This window comes from Schistocerca nitens, chromosome 7, assembly GCF_023898315.1.
Source record: "Schistocerca nitens isolate TAMUIC-IGC-003100 chromosome 7, iqSchNite1.1, whole genome shotgun sequence".
NCBI lineage: Eukaryota > Metazoa > Arthropoda > Insecta > Orthoptera > Acrididae > Schistocerca > Schistocerca nitens.
Window position 1 is genome coordinate 113886489 of NC_064620.1, and position 20489 is coordinate 113906977.

At 41.2% G+C, this 20489-nt stretch overlaps 1 protein-coding gene across 1 annotated transcript in view; it reads left to right on the forward strand.

The window, feature by feature from the left end:
• Positions 1-20489, forward strand: part of LOC126195492 (ornithine decarboxylase 2-like) — a 488128-nt gene that overhangs the window by 430419 nt on the left and 37220 nt on the right. The gene's annotated exons all lie outside the window — the stretch shown is intronic.

A 20489-nucleotide genomic window follows, 5' to 3' on the forward strand; every position in this document is an offset into this window, starting at 1 on the left:
AAATCTTCTCTTCTTCCTCCCAGCGGAAATGGTGGGCCGCTGGTAGGTACCAACACCCAATCAAACAGGAAGGCTCTTATAGCCAGTCCCCCAGACTTGGGCATTACACAGACCCTCTCAGTATTGAGTAAGAGAACACATGCTGCTGGCCAGAATGTTTTTCTTATAATTAAACAGAAAGAGAGGAGCTTTGAGAAAGTTCCAGTTTTTAATACAGAAAGGGTTAGATGGAATTGTTGGAAGCTTAAAATCTGTCAAGCACTTTCGAAACAGGATCCTGTTGGTAGAAACGTCCAGTTCCTAACAAGTGAAGAACATCCAGAAAGCTCAGTGCCTTGGGGAGTATGCAATAGAAAGTAAACTGCATGACACCTTGTGTTGTGACTTGCAGGGATCTGGTCAACATTCCCAGAGAAGAAGTGAAAGCTGAGTGGTCCCAAGAAGTCACTGTTGATGCATAGAGCATAATGAAATAAGTGGATGGCATACTTGTGAAATACAACTAATTTATACTGACTTTGGGCACACCACTTCAGATTGTAAGGGAGCAGCCACATGTGATAAATGTTGTAAGGCCACACATGAAGGCGTTGGGTTGTTCATCTTCTCCAAAATGTGTAAACTGCTCTGGCGATCACCCTGACTGGAGTAGGGACTGCAGCGTCTTCCTTGAAGAAAGGAAGATACAGGAGATCAAAACAACTAAGTGTCTCTTGTATGGTGAGGTCAAAAAGATCTATAAGGCCATGCAGCCCCTTAAAGCTTGCTACCTCCTTTGCATCTGCTACTAAACAACCAGTTCAGAAGACTGATGCTGCTATCCAAATGGAGGTTGATAGTGTCAGCATTATCACCTGCATCTGCCAGTGCACTTGGGCCTCTGCAATTCCTTCAATGCCTACTCTTCTCCCAAAACTTCAGACTAGTCTGTTGTCACTAATGTTGCAGAGCTTCCTGCTCCTCCAGTGGTTTTGTCTGGTCCACTGTCCAGCAGTTCCACTATCACTGCCACGGTTTTGCCTCTGAAGTCTACCCACAGCAAAAAATCAAGGGCCAAGCATCCAGCACTGACAGAGTCAGGAAGTAAACAGTCCAACAATGTCGAAGTCATACTATCTGATGTCTCTCTTGACTCTTTGGTAGAGCTAATGGAGCTCAGTGTCAGACTGGGTTAATCATCTCACCTCAGTACTGAGACCTCACTCATTACAGGCTCCCCTCCATAGTGGAAAGACAGATGAGAGTGCAACAACCATGATAGATGGCTCCCATATTGCAGTGGAACATTAGTGGGTTCAGGACACACGTGGAGGAACTGAAACTACTAGTGCAAGAATTCCCTCAGTGTCTGTGTTTACAAGAAACACATTTCAAAGCCACTGACCCCTGTATGCTACAGGGCTATACCCTTCATTGAATGGATGGCATCACAGGAGAAAGAGCCAAGGGAGTTGTTGCTGTGTTTGTCAATAACATGCATCACTCCTCTGCTTTTCCCTGGCTGTTGACCAGCAAGCTGTTGCAGTCATAATTCATGGGTGTTGGAGGATCACTGTTTGCTCATTGTATCTATCTCCACCAGATGCAATAGGATGTGGGGTTCTCATAGATATTGAGAAACACCTCCCATGACAATTTCTCCTGCTGGGAGACTTTAATGCCCATCATGTCTTGTTGGGCTCAACCTCTACTTGCCTTCAGGGCCATGTTTTGGAGGGCCTCATGATGTCTCATGAGCATTTTATTTATTTATTTATTTACATGTCAAGCTCCGTAGGACCAAATTGAGGAGCAAATCTCCAAGGTCATGGAACATGTCAGTACATGAACTTACAACATAAAAGTAATAACAGATAAAAATAAATGTTCATGAACCTGAAAGAAAATCAGTCCATAAGTTTAAGCAAACGCTATCAGCAATACAATGAGAATCAGCTTAATTTTTCAAGGAACTCCTCGACAGAATAGAAGGAGTGACCCATGAGGAAACTCTTCAGTTTCGATTTGAAAGCATGTGGATTACTGCTAAGATTTTTGAATTCGAGTGGCTGCTTATTGAAAATTGATGCAGCAGTATACTGCACACCTTTTTGCACAAGATTTAAGGAAGTCAGATCCAAATGGAGGTTTGATTTCTGCCGAGTATTAACCGAGTGAAAGCTGCTTATTGTTGGAAATAAACTAATATTGGTAACAAGAAACGACAATAAGGAATATACATATTGAGAGGCCAATGTCAAAATACCCAGACTCGTGAACAGAGCTCGACAAGAGGTTCGTGAACTCACACCACTTATTGCCCGAAACGCCCGTTTTTGAGCCAAAAATACCCTTCTAGAATGGGAAGAGTTACCCCAAAACATAATACCATACAACATAAGTGAATGAAAATAAGCAAAGTAGACTAATTTACGTGTCGAAGTATCACTCACTTTTGATACCGTTCGAATTGTGAAAATGGCAGTATTAAGTCTTTGAACGAGATCCTGAAAGTGAGCTTTCCACGACAGCTTACTATCTATCTGAACACCTATGAATTTGAACTGTTCAGTTTCACTAATCATATGCCCGTTCTGTGAGATTAAAACGTCAGGTTTTGTTGAATTGTGTGTTAGAAACTGTAAAAACTGAGTCTTACTGTGATTTAACATTAGTTTATTTTCTACAAGCCATGAACTGAGGTCATGTACTGCACTACTTGAAACCGAGTCAATGTTGCACACAACATCCTTTACTACCAAGCTAGTGTCATCAGCAAATAGAAATATTTTAGAGTTACCCATAATACTAGATGGCATATCATTTATATAAATAAGGAACAGGAGCGGCCCCAACACTGATCCCTGGGGCATCCCCCACTTGACAGTACCCCACTCAGATCCCACATCACAGCCATTATCAATATTGTGAATAATGATCTTTTGCTGCCTGTTGCTAAAGTAAGAGGTGAACCAATTGTGAACTACTCCCCTTATTCCATAATGGTCCAACTTCTGGAGCAATACTGTGAGATCAACACAGTTAAATGCCTTTGTTAAATCAAAAAATACGCCAAGCGTTCGAAACTTTTTGTTTAGCCCATCCAGTACCTCACAGAGAAAAGAGAATATAGCATTTTCATTTGTCAAACGACTTCTAAAGCCGAACTGTACATTTGATAGCAAATCGTGTGATATAAAATGGTAAATTAACCTTACATACACAGCCTTTACGATAACTTTTGCAAATACTGATGGCATTGAAATAGGTCTAAAATTATCTACATTATCCCTTTCTCCCTTTTTATAAAGCGGCTTTACTACTGAGTACTTTAATCGCTCAGGAAACTGACCATTCCTAAAGGAAAAATTATAAATATGGCTAAATACAGGGCTAACATGTGCAGCACAGTACTTTAATATTCTACTAGACACTCCATCATAACCATGTGAGTCCTTAGTCTTCAGTGATTTAATTATTGACTCCATCTTCCTCTTGTCGGTATCACAGAGGAGTATTTCAGACGTCAATCTCGGAAAGGCATTTGCTAAGAAATTTATATGATTTCCTGTAGAAACTAAATTTTTATTTAATTCACCAGCAATGCTCAGAAAATGGTTGTTAAATACTGTACATATATCTGATTTATCAGTAACAGAAATATTATTACTGCGAACTGACTTTATATCATCAACCTTGTGCTGCTGACCAGACACTTCCTTCACAACTGACCATATGGCTTTAATTTTATCCTGCGAATTAGCTATTCTATTTTCATACCACATACTTTTTGCCTTGCTAATAACATTTTAAGCACCTTACAATACTGTTTGTAATGGGCTACTGTAGCTTGATTGTGACTACTAACATTTTGATATAATTCCCTCTTTGTTCTACATGATATCCTTATCACACTAGTCAGCCAACCCGGCTGTCCATTACTGCTAGTACCCTGTTTAGAATGTTCTAATGGAAAGCAACTCTCAAAGAGCATGAGAAATGTGTTATGGAAAGCATTGTATTTATCATCTATATTATCGGCACTATAAACATCTTGCCACTCTTGTTCCTTGACAAGTTTTGAAAAACTCTCTATTGCTGTTGGATTAACTTTCCTACATAGTTTGTAATTAAATATGACATTGGTTTGAGTACAAAAACCTTTTAATGTTAAAATTTGTGCATTATTGTCTGAAAGGCCATTGACCCTTTTACTAACAGAATGCCCATCTAGAAATGAAGAATGAATAAAAATATTGTCTATGACTGTGCTACTGTTCCCCTGCACCCTAGTTGGAAAAAACACAGTTTGCATCATATCATATGAATTTAGGAGATCTACCAACATCCTTTTTCTTGCACAATCATGTACAAAATTAATATTGAAGTCACCACATATAACTACTTTCTGGTACTTCCTACAAAGTGAATCAAGAACCCTCTCTAGCTTAAGCAAAAATGCTCTGAAGTCAGAGTTAGGGGACCTATAAACAACAGCAATTAGAAGTTTAGTTTCACTAAATTCAACTAATGCTGCACAACTTTCAAATATCTGTTCAGTGCAGTGTCGTGATACGTCTATGTACTCAAATGGAATACTGTTTTTTACGTACAGAGCCACTCCCCCACCCCGCAAGGAACTCCTTGAGAAACAGCCAGCTAATCTGTAGCCTGGTAAAGGAAGCCTCTGAATTATCAAATTATTTAAGTGGTGCTCTGATATACCAATAATTTCAGAGTTAACATCTATTAGCAGTTCACTAACTTTATCTCTAATACCTCTTATATTTTTTATGAAATATGCTAATTCCTTCTCTACTTGGAAACATCCTCTGGAGGTGAGCCTTTAGTTAGAGGCACTTCCTTTAAGCAGGTATACCTATCAGCTGACTTCAGTCTAAAAAAGGTGCAGCTCTAACACCAACTACTACAGGAATTTTTCCATGAGTGATACCACTACCACCACCACCACCCACTACACTGTCACCTATAAGCTTAGCCAGCCTCCCCTTCCCATACCTAATGAGGTGCAGGCCATGCCTAGTGAAACACCATCTACTGATAGACCCAACTGGCACCACTGAGATGTGATCCATGCCCTCCGCCATCAGTGCCCCCCCAGCCCCATATTAACGTGCCTAACAGCTGCATTAAGGTGAGGCCGATCATGACGCTGAAACAGTTGCATGAAATGTTCATTAGTGCCACCAGTTTGAGTAGCTGTGCATCCTAAACACAGATAATCACACTCATTTGTGCACTGCTATTGGGTCATTATCAGTCATCGACCTCTCTCTCTCTCTCTCTGCTCTCCAGCCCTCGCAGACTCTATTCAGTGGAAGGCCATTGGCCACCTTCATTCCAGTGACAACTTCCCACTCTGCATTCACCTACTAGGTGTAGCACTACCTGAAGAGAATCCACCAACATGGAAGGTCAGCAGGGCTAACTGGATACTGTTCAGCCAGCTGCCTATGTTTGAACATCAGAACAGCATCCAGGAATGGGTAGACTACATCATACAAGTGATCCATAATGCCACTGACTTATCAATCCAAAAGTCCTCAGGTTGTCTTATGAGGCAACCAATACCTTGATGGACAGATGAGTGCTGCTCAGCTATCCAGGACTGGTGTGCAGCTCTTGATGATTTAAATGCTGCCCTACAACAGACAACCTCATAGCCTTTCAAGTTGTGAGAGCCAAGATTCCAGTTGTAATTAAGGTGTAATTAAGGAGGTCATGACAACTGTTCCTGGACTCTAGCAACCATTACACTGGGTCTATAAAAGTATGGAAAGCCATCATGAGGATTTCTTGTAAAGGCTGTTATTTACCAATAGCAGCACTGCTGGAAGAGGGGTGTCTTCAAACAGCACCTGGAGACATCACTGAGATGCTGGTGAAAAATTTTGCACAAACTACTGCCAACACCAGCCAGGTTCTACCATTTCGTTGCTACCAAGGACCTGTAGAGAGGGGGAAATTGGACTTCAGATCCACCAATTCTGAGTCTTACAACTGCACTTTCTCCATGTGGGAACTGATATCGGCCCTGTCTGAGACTCATGATACTGCTCCTGGTAATGCCAAATCCAGTACTGCATGTACCAGTGTCAAAAGAAATCCTTCTCAAATCTTTTAATTTTATATGGCAGGCAGGTCACTTCCCCAATTCATGGAGAGAGACACTTTTATACCTCTCCTCAAACCAGGAAAAGACTGCACATGACCCAGTAGTTATTGGACTGTCACCTTAATGAGATGTGTAACAAAGACCATGGAGCAAATGGTTAACCGTCATCTGGTCTGGTTGTTAGAGACCAGGCAACTCCTTAGTTGCTCTCAGTGTGGATTCCGAAGATTTTGGTCCACTGTCAACATCCTGACCCTGCAAGAATCAGCTATTCAGCAGGCTTTCCTAAATAAACATCACTGTATGAGCATATTATTTGATATGAGTAAGACATTTGATGCTACTTGGAGACACTCTATTCACACATAACTGCATCAATGTGCCTTTTGTGGCACATCCACAACTTCATATGGTCTTTCCTGTCTCAGCAGTCTTTTAGGACCTAACTTGGTGGCTCACTGTCAGATCGTTTTGAGCAGGAGTATGGTGACCCTCAGGGAAGTGTGGAAAATTTTGCTGTTTTGTGTTCCTCTTCCAGTGTTGCAACAGCAAGCCATCTGTTGCAACTTCCAGTTTGGAGGTCAGAGAAGTGGGCTCCAAAGATGGGTTTTTCTGCAGATATGTGTGCTTATGTATGTGTTCATTTTAATCACTCTTGACATGTTTTTAATTACCTGTCTTGACTATGAGGGACACCATTCGACATTTTAGTAACTCAGTGAGATTTTTATGCCTCAGTTTTGATTCACAATTGTCAAGGTTGCCACACCTGAGAGACCTGAAAGCCAGAATCCTGAAGGCACTGAATATCTTAAAGTGTCTTAGCCACAGGTCTTGGGGAGTGGACAGGGCATATCTGCTTCAGTTTTATAGGCCTTTTGTTCTCATCTGGACTATGGGTGCACGATGTGTAGATTGGCAAGGCCTTCTTATTTGAAGATCATTGACAGTGTCCACCATGAAGGGATTCGGCTGGCCACCGGTGCTTATAGTACCAGTTTCATACCCAGTCTCTGTGCTGAGGCCAGGGAATGCCATTCACCATCCACTAGTAGCTCTTCGTGGTGTGTCAGGCATGTAAGCTCCTCACAGCTTTGACTTCACTCATATACCATACCGTTGCTTGTCTGCTTCTGGAATGGCTTTTCTACAACTGTCCTCAAGCCACAAAGCTGTTTGGGATCTGTGTGTAGCATGTACTGGACTCACTTGGTGTGGAACAAGTACAATCCAAAATCCATGGTTTTCACTGTCTGCCGTCCTGGGGCCCAGCATAATTTTAGATTTAGTGCAGTAGGATAGATACTGCACTCCTGCTTCTGTTTTTAATGATATACTTTCTTTCTTTAAGGATGGGGCTAAGCAGGGGGACTCCATTGGTTGCTCTGTCATTTTCCTGGATCTTGTCCTCAAGGTCTGACTGCCTCAAGAATTTACTGTCTCCGATGGAGAATTATATGTGATATTGTGGACACTGAAGCAGCTGAGATGTTCTTCCAGTGATAAATTTCTTATCTGTTATGATTCTCTGAGTGCCCTTCACTCTCTCCAAAGCTTGAACCCAGCAAATAAAATAGTACAGAATATCCAGTATGCCCTCTTCCAACTACAATGACTGGGGAAGGAGGTGTATTTCTGCTGGGTACCAAGGCACATGGGTATTGAGGGGAATGGAAGTGCAGATGTAACAGCCAAGGAGGCATGTTGTGATTCTCAGTTCTTTCAATGTGCCATCCCCCTGCATGCAGTCACCTCACTGTTGAGGTAAAAAGTCATGCATTGATGGGAAGATGAGTGGCTGGAAATGACTGACTATAAGCTCCATGTAGTAAAACCCACAACTTGGCAATGGGATACCTTCTTCCAGCCATTTCAATGGGAGGAAGTCTTTCTAACTCATCTTCATACCAGCCACAGCCCAATGATGCATGGATTCTTGCTCTGGCAAGAGGACCCTCCAATGTGTGGCGCTTTTGGTGTACAGATCTTTGTGTGCCACATTTTATTGGACTGGATTTTATTTTTCGACCAGTCGGCCACAGCGGATTTGCCACTGGGTCTGTGCTCTATTTTAAGTAATGTTCAAATGAATTTGGTTTGAGTTTCAAAATTCTGTGAATTGTCCAATACTTTTTTCTAGATTATAGGGAAATGGTTTTACTGTGTTCACAAAGTGACTGGCTCATCCATGTTTTTTTTAAGTGGTCAACCAGTCACATTTTTCTGTGCATTTCTTTATCTCCTCTGTCATTTTACTTGTGTTTTAACTTCCTGTATAGAACATTTTACTATTTCTTCATTGTATTAGCACATACATTGACATTTTCACTGTTTTATCCAAATTTGTTTCTTTTAATGGGTGTGAGGGTACTCATAAACTCGCCGTTAAGTGCCCATAAACTACACACACACACACACACACACACACACACACACACACACACACACACACACATGACGAACAGGGACAGGGACAGGGAATGTTGAACTCATTCACAAAGTGTTACAGTAAACAAGCAGGTGGAGTATATTTCATCAAGTGACTATTTAATTTTTGACTTACATGTTACCCAATGGTAACTATATGCTGATAGAATCTTATGTTAAGAATACTGTACTGTATGGATGTGAGACTTATTATACAAATTACAGTACTGAAGCTGTAGTACTTGAAAATACCCATATTTTGCTAGTTGGACTGACACTTTTCATCAAATCCTCTGAAGAATAAAATAGTGTATCTTTTTGTTCTGACCATTTGCAACAGGACATTGTCTTTCCCATACAGTTCACTGTAGCAATATTGTCAATAACCTCAGTCCCAGTTCCAGAATACGTTTTTATACAAAACTAGCATATTACCCAACTGCTAATTTACATTTCAAAATTTTGTGGAGCTGGTCATCATCTTGCACATCAGAAAAACTTTCAGAATCACCATCAGATTCTAACACCAATTCATCTCCATTTTAGGGTTACTTTGACCCAGGCTAAGGTAACCTCATATTTTCAAAAATTTGTACCATGTTATAGATGCAGTAAATGCATTATCCAAACTGAATGTCATACAAGTGACAGCGTCTCACCTTATTTAGTACTGGCAGAATGCAAAATTACACTCACTGTATTTTTAGCTACCTGATGTGAACCCTTCAGGCAGAAGTGAACTCTTCAGGCAGAAGTTACTAAGGGTGTAATAGCTGTCAAAATCTTTATGATCAACATTGAGTCCAATGCTGCAGACACAATATTACCACAGTCTAACATAACAACCATGATACTCCAATTTGTTTCTGTTACCTGCAGCAATGGTAGCATCCCAAGTAGTCAGCAAGCCATACTTCTGAATACCATATAAGATGAGTTTGAAACTAACGTTTATACTGATTTGTAACATAGTTTTTACAATAGATAGTATATGTAGTGCCATAAAAATTGACAATGCATAAAAATGGCACTACACTTGCTACTATTTAGTTTCCTAATGATACTAGGCGATACAAAACAGTACATTACAGTACCATTTATTTACCATTCTCTTGTAATGTACTGACATTTACTGAATAATGTTGTTTTTCTTTAATAACCAAAAAATGCTGGTAAACACTATAAGATCTGACTTTTTGCAGAGAGACTTCATATATCTACTGAAGAAAGTACAGTTTTGATCACTACATTTTCAGCCAAAGCAGTGAAAGTGGAATGGAAGAAACGCACATGGGATGTAATACCTACACTATTTAATAACGAAAACAATTGTTAATTGAAAAATTATTTAATTGGATAGATAAAAAATCTACTCACTGAGCAGTGGCTGAACACACACATAAAAGACTGTTGTGATCGTCAAGCTTTTGGAGACAGTGGCTCCTTCTTCAGGCAGAAGGGTTGAAGGGGAAGGAAGAAGGATGAAGGAAAAGGACTGGAGAGGTCTAGGAAAATGTGTAGATTTTGGAAAAGTCACCCAGAACGATGGGTCAGGTAAGGCTTACCATACAGGATGGGAAGGAAAGACTGATTGTGGGGGCTACATCGGACGAGATTTCAAAACCTGAGAGCTTAAAGGTGTAAGACAGGGTAATATTCAAGACAGAGATTTCTACTAAAACATCATGCAAGAGTTAATAAGAGTGAGAAGCTAAGCACATTGTACATAATTGAGGTGGGAGGGAGCAGTGAAAAAATAGATGGGAAAGACAATGAAAGATGTAGACAACTAAAACAGAGTGAAGCAAAGAGAAGTTACAGTGAAGAAAAGCTGAGACAGAAGAAATTAACGTTAATTAAGGCCAGTTGGGTAGTAAGAACCAAGGACATATTCTAGTGCTAGTGCCCACTCGCAGAGCTCTGAGAAACTGGTGTCTGGGGGAAGAATCCAGATGGCCCGTGTGGTGAAACAGGTGCCGAGATGCTCTACAACAGAATATTGCGAGTTGCCAGTATATACCCTTTGCTTATGCACATTCATCCTAATTGATAATTTGATGGTAGTCATGCTGATGTAGAAAGCTGAACAATGTTTACATAATACACACACAAAAAAATGTTTTGCACCTCAGTTCCGAGAGTTCTGGAACCTGTACAGAAAATTGAAATAGAGATCAACATAAGCACAATTTCCACCCTTTTTATTACACATGAGAAGCACACATTGCGTGATGTACCACCATAAAGTGTGACCTTCAGAGCTTCAGAGGTGGTGGTCCAGATTGCTGTACACACCAGTACCTCCAATACCCAGCAGCATGTCCTCTTGCACTGATGCATGCCTGTATTCATTGTGGCATAGTATCCACAAGTTCATCAAGGCACTGTTGGTCCAGATTGTCCTACTCCTCAATGGCGATTTGGCGTAGATCCCTCAGAGTGCTTGGTGGGTCATGTCATCCATAAACAGCCCTTTTCAATCCATCCCAGGCATGTTCGATAGGGTTCATGTCTGGAGAACATGTTGACCACCCTACTCAAGTGATGTCATTATCCAGGAGGAAGTCATTCACAAGATGTGCATGATGTCATCCATGAAGATGAATACCTCACCAATATGCTGCCGATATGGTTACACTGTCGGTCAGAGGATAACATTCACGTATTGTACAGACATTACAGCGCCTTGTATGACCACCAGTGGTATAACTCGGCCCCACATAATACCACCTGGAAAGAGCAGGAAACCTCCACCTTGCTGTACTCACTGGACAGTGTGTCTAAGGTGTTCAGCCTGATGGGGTTGCCTCCAAACACATCTCCGATGATTGTCTGGTTGAAAGCATATGCAACACTCATCGGTGAAGAGAACATGATGCCAATCCTGAGCAGTCCATTCAGCATGTTGTTGGGCCACCTGTACCACACTGCATGGTGTCATGGTTGCAAAGCCTATTGCGCACAGTTTCAGTCATAACATGAGGTGCTGTTGCTGCATGAAAAGCATTATTCAACATGGTAGCGTTGCTGTCAGGGTTCCTCCAAGCCATAATCCATAGGTAGCAGTCATTCACTGCAGTTGTAGCCCTTGGGCAACCTGAGTGAGACATGTCATTGACAGTTACTGTCTCTCTGTATCTCCTTCATGTCTGAATGTCTGAGATTCCTGGACACTTCCCTTGTTGACAGCCCTTCCTGGCACCAAGTAACAATGCAGATGCAATCAAACCACAGTATTGACCGTCTAGGCATGGTTGAATTACAGACAACACAAGCCATGTACCCCCTTCCTGGCAGAATGACAGGAACTGATTGACTGTTGGACACCCTCCATCTGATAGACACTGCTCATGGATGGTTGTTTATATCTTTGGGTGGGTTTAGTGACATCTCTGAACAGTCAAATGGACAGTGTCTGTGATACAATATCCACAGTCAATGTCTATCTTTAGGAGTTCTGGGAACTGGGGTGATTCAAAACTTTTTTTGATGTGTGTAGCTGGTGTATGACATGTCATTTTGCAGGTGGCTCCCCCTTTGATAGTATATGTTTTTCCAGTTACAGGGCTACAAATAGGTGGTGGTAGGAGGATGCATAGGGCAAGTCTTGCAGCAGGGACCATCACAGAGGTAGGAGCCATAGGGTAGGGAGATGGGTGCAAAAGGAGCATAGGGCCTGACAAGAATATTGCAGAGACTGGGAGGGCAACGGAAAGCTATTTTAGGTGTGGTGGGCATAATTTTAGACAGAATAAATCACATTTCAGAGCTTGATTTTAGGAAATCACAGCCCTGTAGCTGATTAACACATTCCAGACCAGGATAATACTGAGTTAACAATGGTGCTCCGAAGCTGTTTTGTGGAAGGATCAATAGTATCAGGATTGGATGTGATGGGCCCAGAAATTTGCTTTTTAACTAGGCTAGTGGGATAATTATGTGCAGTGGAGGCTGAGATGAGAATGGTGGTGTACTGCTGTAAAGAGTCTGTGGGTATTACATGGCATAGAACCATAAGAACACATTTTTGCAGTTGAATGAACATTTATTTTAACCCTGAACAAAGCAAATACAAGAGAGGCTTTCGAACATGGTGCACAGTGAGACATAGACAAAGTGAACTAAAAGTAAAGTCAAAGAACATCAGTTGAAACACATGGCGCTTCATGCCAGAGGCGCCACAGAGGCCCCTCTCTTCCCACCCCCCACCCCCCCCTCCCCCCAGCAGTGCAGAGCATGGGGGCAAAGCAAGCTCATGTCAGCACAAAATCCTCGTGCCAGTGTGGCAGATGAAGTCGGTGTCTGGTGCGTGAAGTGGTCACATTGGAAGCCGCATCGTACAGCTGCTCAGGTGGCGGCATCAGCGGGCAAGGTGTGAGCAAAGGCAGGCTGGCTGGGGGCAGTGGAACATGGCTCAGAGATGGACAACACAGGGTTTAATCAGTGCACTGAAACCATAGTCGGTCGTCCATGGAGTACTATCACGATTGTATTAACTCCGCGGTGTAAGATGTGGTTCGGACCGTAGTTGGTGGTTGCAGGGCCATCCGTACTGAGTTGTCTCATAGTTTGACGAATTCGCACGACACCAGGTCTTTGTGTACAAACACTGGTGGGGTGGAATGAGCAAGAGGTGGGGGTGGGCAAAGGCGAGCAACGTGTGTACGCACTTGTTCTGTGAGGGCCGAAAGGTCAGTTTCCCAGGTGGGGGTGTGTCCTTGACGAATTTGGCTGGCAGGATGAGAGGTTCTCCATATAAAATCTCCACCAGCAAAGCATTCAGGTCTTACATGTGGGCGGAGTGGATGCCAAGTAATACCCAAGGAAGAGCCTCAGCCCAAAGCCCACCATGGGGCATAAGTGAAGCTTTAAGAGTTCTCTGCCATCGCTCAACCAAGTCATTCACCTGCGGATGATAGGCCGTCATGTGAAATTTGGCTGCTCCTTACAGCTCACACAGTTGAGCAAAAAGTGAGGACTCGAGTAGTCATCCCTGGTCCATTGTAAGTGAAAGTGGGCAGCCAAATCTCTCCACCCATGCCGATAACAAAGTGCAAGCTATGGTATTTGCAGTAATGTCAACCAGAGGAACCACTTTAACCCAACGGGTTGTGCAGTCAATTATAGACAAAATGTATTTGTACCCCTCAGAAGGGGGAAGAGGATCGATCACATAAATGGACATGTGCCGTAAGTTGCCATTGGGGATGTTGAACTGTCCTAAAGAAGGCTGCACATATCTACTCACTTTACTATGTTGACAAGGGTCACATGTGCATGCCCAGGAGCGGCAATCATGCCGCAAACATGGCCAGATGAAACGTTCAGTCACTAGTCTTGTCATTGCCCATGTCCTGGGGTGGCCCAGATTGTGTAAAGCATTGAAGATCTCACACTGAAGGATCGCACAACACTAAGGGGCGGGAGGTGCCAGTAGAGATGTTGCAGAGGACAGGGGTTGATGACACTTGGAGAGTAAGAGGTTTGATGGCAAGCAAAGACTCATCATCCAAAACCAGTCATTGGATGTCTGCACCCTCAGTCTGAAGTCACACCACTCCATCTAAATTCAAGGGCATGGAGATCACCGAGCTACGAGACAGATAGTCAGCTACAACATTTTCCACACCATGGATGTAACTAGTGTCCGAAGAATGTTGGCAAATGAAGACTATGTGTTGGAAGCGGCGTGGCAGTAGATCCTTTGCTGAGTTGCACATTGCGTCAACAAGGGGTTTATGGTCTGAGTAGATAGTGAAAGGACACCCCTCCACGTTGCTCCTGAAGTGGGTACGCACAGGGTGCATAACAGTTGCGAGCAGCATTCCCTTACATTGCATGTTATGAGCATAGTGGGTAAGCTTGGAGGCGAGGTGGTGTGGAGAGGATGGGGGATGTAGCTGAAGGCAAAGTCATTGCCGTCCATGACAGACAGTGTTGGTGACGAATGATTGTGTAGGCCTGATTGGCCATGCATAGACAGACATTGGGAGAGTCCACTACGTGAGATAGTAGGTATAGCTGTAGGTCCAAAGGAAGTGTGACCATCCACAAGATCCACAGTGCAGCATCTGATAGAGCTTGGTAATCAATCAATGCATGAAGGTGCCTCCAAAGCTGTGAAGGTGTGTGGTCGTAGGGGTGCTTGGCGACCGGCGACCTAATGTAGAAGAAACCAGTTCCACAATTGTTGCTAAATCTGAGTCACAAACGCAAGAATCTTTAAAACATTTGCTATTGAAGCAAAACTGATTACACTTACAAAAGTATTCCTGTGTTAGAAAGATGAGTTAAGTCTAAATATGGGCGAATCATTAGACCCCATAAATTTTTTTTAAATTGTCAAATAAAGTGCTTGTGATAATAACACCAGACAACAACAGAAGTATATGCTTCTCATGCATGAAATATGTGTCTATATTCTCCTGCTTTCAGCAGCATAAGCTGCAAATATATAGATATTCAAAATTGTTTCTTCATCAATAAGTTGTACCTTCTATCATTGAATCAGTGTGATCCAGCTGTTTTCACACGTATTTTAAGATAATTCATGTCTATTGTTAATTTACTACCACATGGAATGCAAAAATATAGCAACTTTTCATTAATTAAGTATGAAATAGTTAAATAAAGAAAGCATTATCCATACAAAGCATATGAATGTTTGTTTTCTGATTTCTTGAAGTGCTAGTCTCACTCCAGTTGTTAAACAGTAACAATTTTCGCACCAGAGAGTGTCTTGACTGTATATATTAAACTATGATATTACTTCAGGGAACTCATAGCCATTTAGATCATTATGTGTGCATTTAAAATGCATAATGCCTTGTTTGCACCATGCTAATGAGGTAATTTTCGTGAGAGAAACAATTTTAAATTTTTTGCAACCAGTGGATCAAAGTTACCCACAAAGGGCCAAAGTGACTGTAGTGTACAGTAATTCTTTGAATTAAATTTTTCTGTTTGAACTATTTATTATTGGAAGGAGAGCAGAAAATAAAAAATAATATTCCTATTAGAGGTTATGTTGGATCAAGAGCAGCTATCTCACTTTACTTCGTTTCAAATTGTATTTTTAAGATGTCCTTTTTCAAACAAATTGCCTTTATTTTGCTTATTGTCTTATTTTTAATTTACAGTTAAGTTCTTTTTATATTTAAAAAAGGTGTATTCTTTCTTTTTCAGAATATAGACCAACACATGTCAGCAGATATGCTAGTGTTACAAGACTTCGAGGTCATTTTTATAACTATATTGCACATACTTCCAAATTCTATTTATAATATATTAATTTTTAAAATGTACAATTATTGTAATACTGTTTTTTAATGACACCATGCAAAATAATTAAATAAATGCCGATAAGTTTAAAATAACAAGGAGGTGAACTGAAGGGTCGGTTTTGGGGGATGAAATTCCAAATACTACCACCATTGTCATTTTAAAGAAGAAGAAGAAGAAGAAAAAGTGTATGATGAATAAACCTATCTTTCGTAATTATCAATTGCTTCCTAATTGTGAGGGGGCACTGGAATTTGAATGTACGAAAAGGAAGAGAAGGAAAAATAGTAGATGATTTATTTATTTATTTATTCCATGTGATCTGATTGTACACAGTGTGTTGCAGATGTCAGAAAATTTCATTTAACATTGTTAACATATATTAACATAGGCCTATAGTATCCTAATGTATTATATTGCTCAATGTTTTCAATTTAACACAAACAGCAAGATTACTCTTCTAAGTATTCATTTACAGCGTAAAAACAGTGACAGAACAAATATGACTTCACGCCTTTGCTAAATTTTATGTTGTCTTCGATGGGCTTAATACTAGTGGGAAGATTGTTGAACAGTTGGAGGCCCAAGTGGAAAACTCACAGTTGAGTGTTTGTATGTATAACATGCAGGTTTGCGCTTTTCCTGGTGTTGTGTTCATGTATTTCATTATTTTTTACGACTCTGGGGTCAGTTGGCACTATGTGGTTTCTGAAAAATTTTAGAGTCTCCAGAATGTAGAGGCAAGGCAGTGTAAGGATTTCCAGCTTTCTGAAGATGGATTTGCAGGAGTCTCTGGATTTGCTCCCAGTAATAATCCTCATTGCTCTCTTCTGGATTCTGAATGTGCTCAGAGCAGTTGGAGAATTTCCCCAGAATATTACACCATATTTTAGGTGGGCTTGTATGTAAGCATAGTATGCACTGGTTAATGTTTTCAGGCTAGCACATGCTTTCAGAACACTCAATGCATGGCATTTACCTTTCTGCATGTGTATTCCATTTCAGGTTATCTTGAACCCACAGACCCAGGAATTTGAAAACAGTGTCGGTATCTATTGACTGGTTATTTATAGTGACAAATGGCTGAGAGGAATTTGCATTTTGTGTTGTGTGAAAGTTCATGGAAGCTGTATTTTTGGTGTTGATAGTTAATCTGTTGATTTTTGCCCAGTTGCTCAGTTGTTAAGTGGCCAAGTTCACAGCTTTTTGCACAGCCTCTGTATTCTCCACTTTGAGGAGTACAGTTGTGTCATCAGCAAATATTATTGTTTTGTGTGTATCAACATTCAGGCTCAAGTCATTAATATACAGGAGGAAAATTAGGGGTCCCAATACTGAGCCCTGTGGAACACTTTGCTTTACAGTTTTATTTCTTGATAGTATTTCGGTTATTGAATTGCTTTGTCTATTAGTATATTTCATGCTGACTCTCTGCATCTGATTGGTTAGGAATGTAGCAATCCAGTTGTTTGCAATTCCTCTGATACCATAGTGTTCTAATTTTTCCAGTAATATTTTGTGGTCAACAGTGTCAAAAGCCTTTGACAGATCCAGAAATATGCCTGTTATGGGTTGTTTTCTATCTAACAGTTCTAAAAGCGTATTTATGCAATCATATACTGCAGTTTCATAAGATTTGTTTTTTTCTGAACCCATGTTGAGCTAAACTTAATAAATCTTTTTTTCAATGAAGTCCATCATTTTTTTTGTACATTATTTTTTCAAAAACTTTAGAAAAGCAGGATGAGATTGAGATAGGCCTGTAGTTATTCATATCTTTATTATCACCTTTTTCGAAGACAGGAATTACTTTAGAAAGTTTCAGAGCCTCAGGGAAGATACCTGCCTGGAAAGAACAGTCACAGAGGTGAGTTAATGGTTCAGCAATTGTGTGTTCACAATTTTTGATTACAGCTGCTGGGATACCATCAATTCTAACTGAATATGAATTTTTTAACTCTCTGAGGGCATTTGAAACATCATTTTCAGTGATTTTGGTAATCAAAATTGACTCTGTGCATGTGTCATATTTTTGGTTTGCTAGTTGGTAATTTGTGTTCGGATTATTTTGGACCAGTTTTTCAGTTATGCTCATAAAGAAATTGTTGAAAGAGGTCACCACAACTTTGGGATTAGATATAGATTCATTGTTGAGTGAGTCAAATTTCACACATTGGAAAATATCACAAGGTTTTGAAAACATGCTCTGCTAATCCCTTTGCGCAGTGTACTTTTCATTTAAGGACCTTGTCTACAAATAAATTAGGGAGTAGCTGCAGGAACTGGAATGGTCCCATCCTATGACACCATTTCATTGGGCTGCATGGAAGAAGTACTCCTCAACATCCAGATGCAGCTCCTCCCTCCCCTTGTGGCTTTGTACAGAGTTAGCAATAACATCTTTGTGCTCTGAGCATGTGGTAAGCAAAAAATTCTCTAATTCCTGCAACAGTGTAACTCCAATTCCCAAACTTCAATTCATCTGGTGCTTTTCCAAGTCCTTGACATTGACCATCATGTCATGAAAGTTCATATCCAAACCTCACTAAATATAAAACCCACCAACAAGCAACAAGACTTTGGATCCTCCTACCTCTGTACTAAATATACATTAAGATGCCCCTTTTTAGTTTTTAGCTGCATTTTTACTCTCTCTCTCTTTCTCATTCTCTTGGTGCTTCCCTGTCTCCTTTCCCACTTTCATACTAGTTCTTCACTGCACTCATCTCTTACTCATTATCCATATTTACTTCCTGCTCATTCATCTATCAACTTTCTATTGAGTGTATTATTTTTAGCCACTCTCTCTGACCCCCCCCCCCCCCTCCCCCACTCAATCCCCCAAATCTTTGTCTCCTCTCATGCTTGTCCCAACCTATCTTTCTTTCCTTCTTCAGGAAGGACTTAAGGAAAGCAGTTATCAGTCTAAAGAAGACCATTTTGAACACCAAAGTACACTACTGGCCATTAAAATTGCTACACCAAGAAGAAATGCAGATGATAAACAGGTATTCATTGGACAAATATATTATACTAGACCCACATGTGATTACATTTTCATGCAATTTGGGTGCATAGATCCTGAGAAATCAGTACCTAGAACAACCACCTCTGGCTGTAATAATGGCCTTGGTACACCTGGGCATTGAGTCAAACAGAGCTTGGATGGCGTGTACAGGCACAGCTGCCCATGCAGCTTCAACACGATACCACAGTTCAACAAGAGTAGTGACTGGCGTATTGTGATGAGCCAGTTGCTTGGTCACCATTGACAGATATTTTCAATTGTGAGAGATCTGGAGAATGTGCTGGCCAGGGCAGCAGTCGAACATTTTCTGTATCCAGAAAGGCCCGTACAGGACCTGCAAAATGTGGTCGTGGATTATCCTGCTGACATGTAGGATTTCGCAGGGATCGAATGAAGAGTAGAGCCGTGGGTCATAACACATCCGAAATTTAATGTCCACTGTTCAAAGTGCCGTCAATGCGAACAAGAGGTGACTGAGACGTGTAACCAATGTCGCCGGGTGATATGCCAGTATGGCGATGACGAATACAAACTTCCAATGTGCGATCACCACAATGTCACCAAACATGGATGCGACCATCTTGATGCTGTAAACAGAACCTGGATTCATCCAAAAAAATTACGTTTTGCCATTCGTGCATGCAGGTTCGTCGTTGAGTACACCATCACAGGCACTCTTGTCTGTGATGCAGAGTCAAGGGTAACCGCAGCCATGGTCTCCAAGCTGATAGTCCATGCTGCTGCAAACGTCATGGAACTGTTCATGCAGATGGTTGTTGTCTTGCAAACGTCCCCATCTGTTGACTCAGGGATTGCTGCACGATCCATTACAGCCATGTGGATAAGATGCCTGTCATCTCGACTGCTATTGATACGAGGCCATTGGAATCCAGCACAGTGTTCCGTATTACCCACCGATTCCATATTGTGCTAACAGTCATTGGATCTTGACCAACGCAAGCAGCAATGTCGCGATACGATAAACCACAATCGTGATAGGCTAAAATCCGACCTTTATCAAAGTCGGAAATGTGATGGTACACATTTCTCCTCCTTACACAAGGCATCACAGCAATGTTTCACCAGGCAACGCTGGTCCAACTGCTGTTTGTGTATGAGAAATTGGCTGGAAACTTTCCTCATGTCAGCACATTGTAGGTGTCGCCACCGGCGCCAACCTTGTGTGAATGCTCTGAAAAGCTAATCATTTGCATATCACAGCACCTTCTTCCTGTCCATTAAATTTTGCATCTGTAGCATGTCATCTTCATGGTGTAGCAATTTTAATGGCCAGTAGTGTACTTTACCAGGCATGGTTCTGTTGGAGGTAGTATGTTGTTGCCTTCTTTCGACCTTTGAAGTGCCTTATCAAGCCAGTTATCGGGATACCTACAGTTTAATGTGGATCCCAAACCATAGTGGAGCTCAGCATTTTTCACATAAGACAATATTGCTAGAAGTAAAAGAAGTTGTAAATGGCAGTTAAAGTCCTATAACTGACCAGAGATCGATCCCAAGACCTTTGGATTTGTAGTCTGGCACTTGACCACTAAGCCATTGGGCCAGTTTGACCATACACTTCCAAAAGCAATGCATAATTTGTTCTTTTTCTTTCATTGGGAGTGTATATTAGCAGTC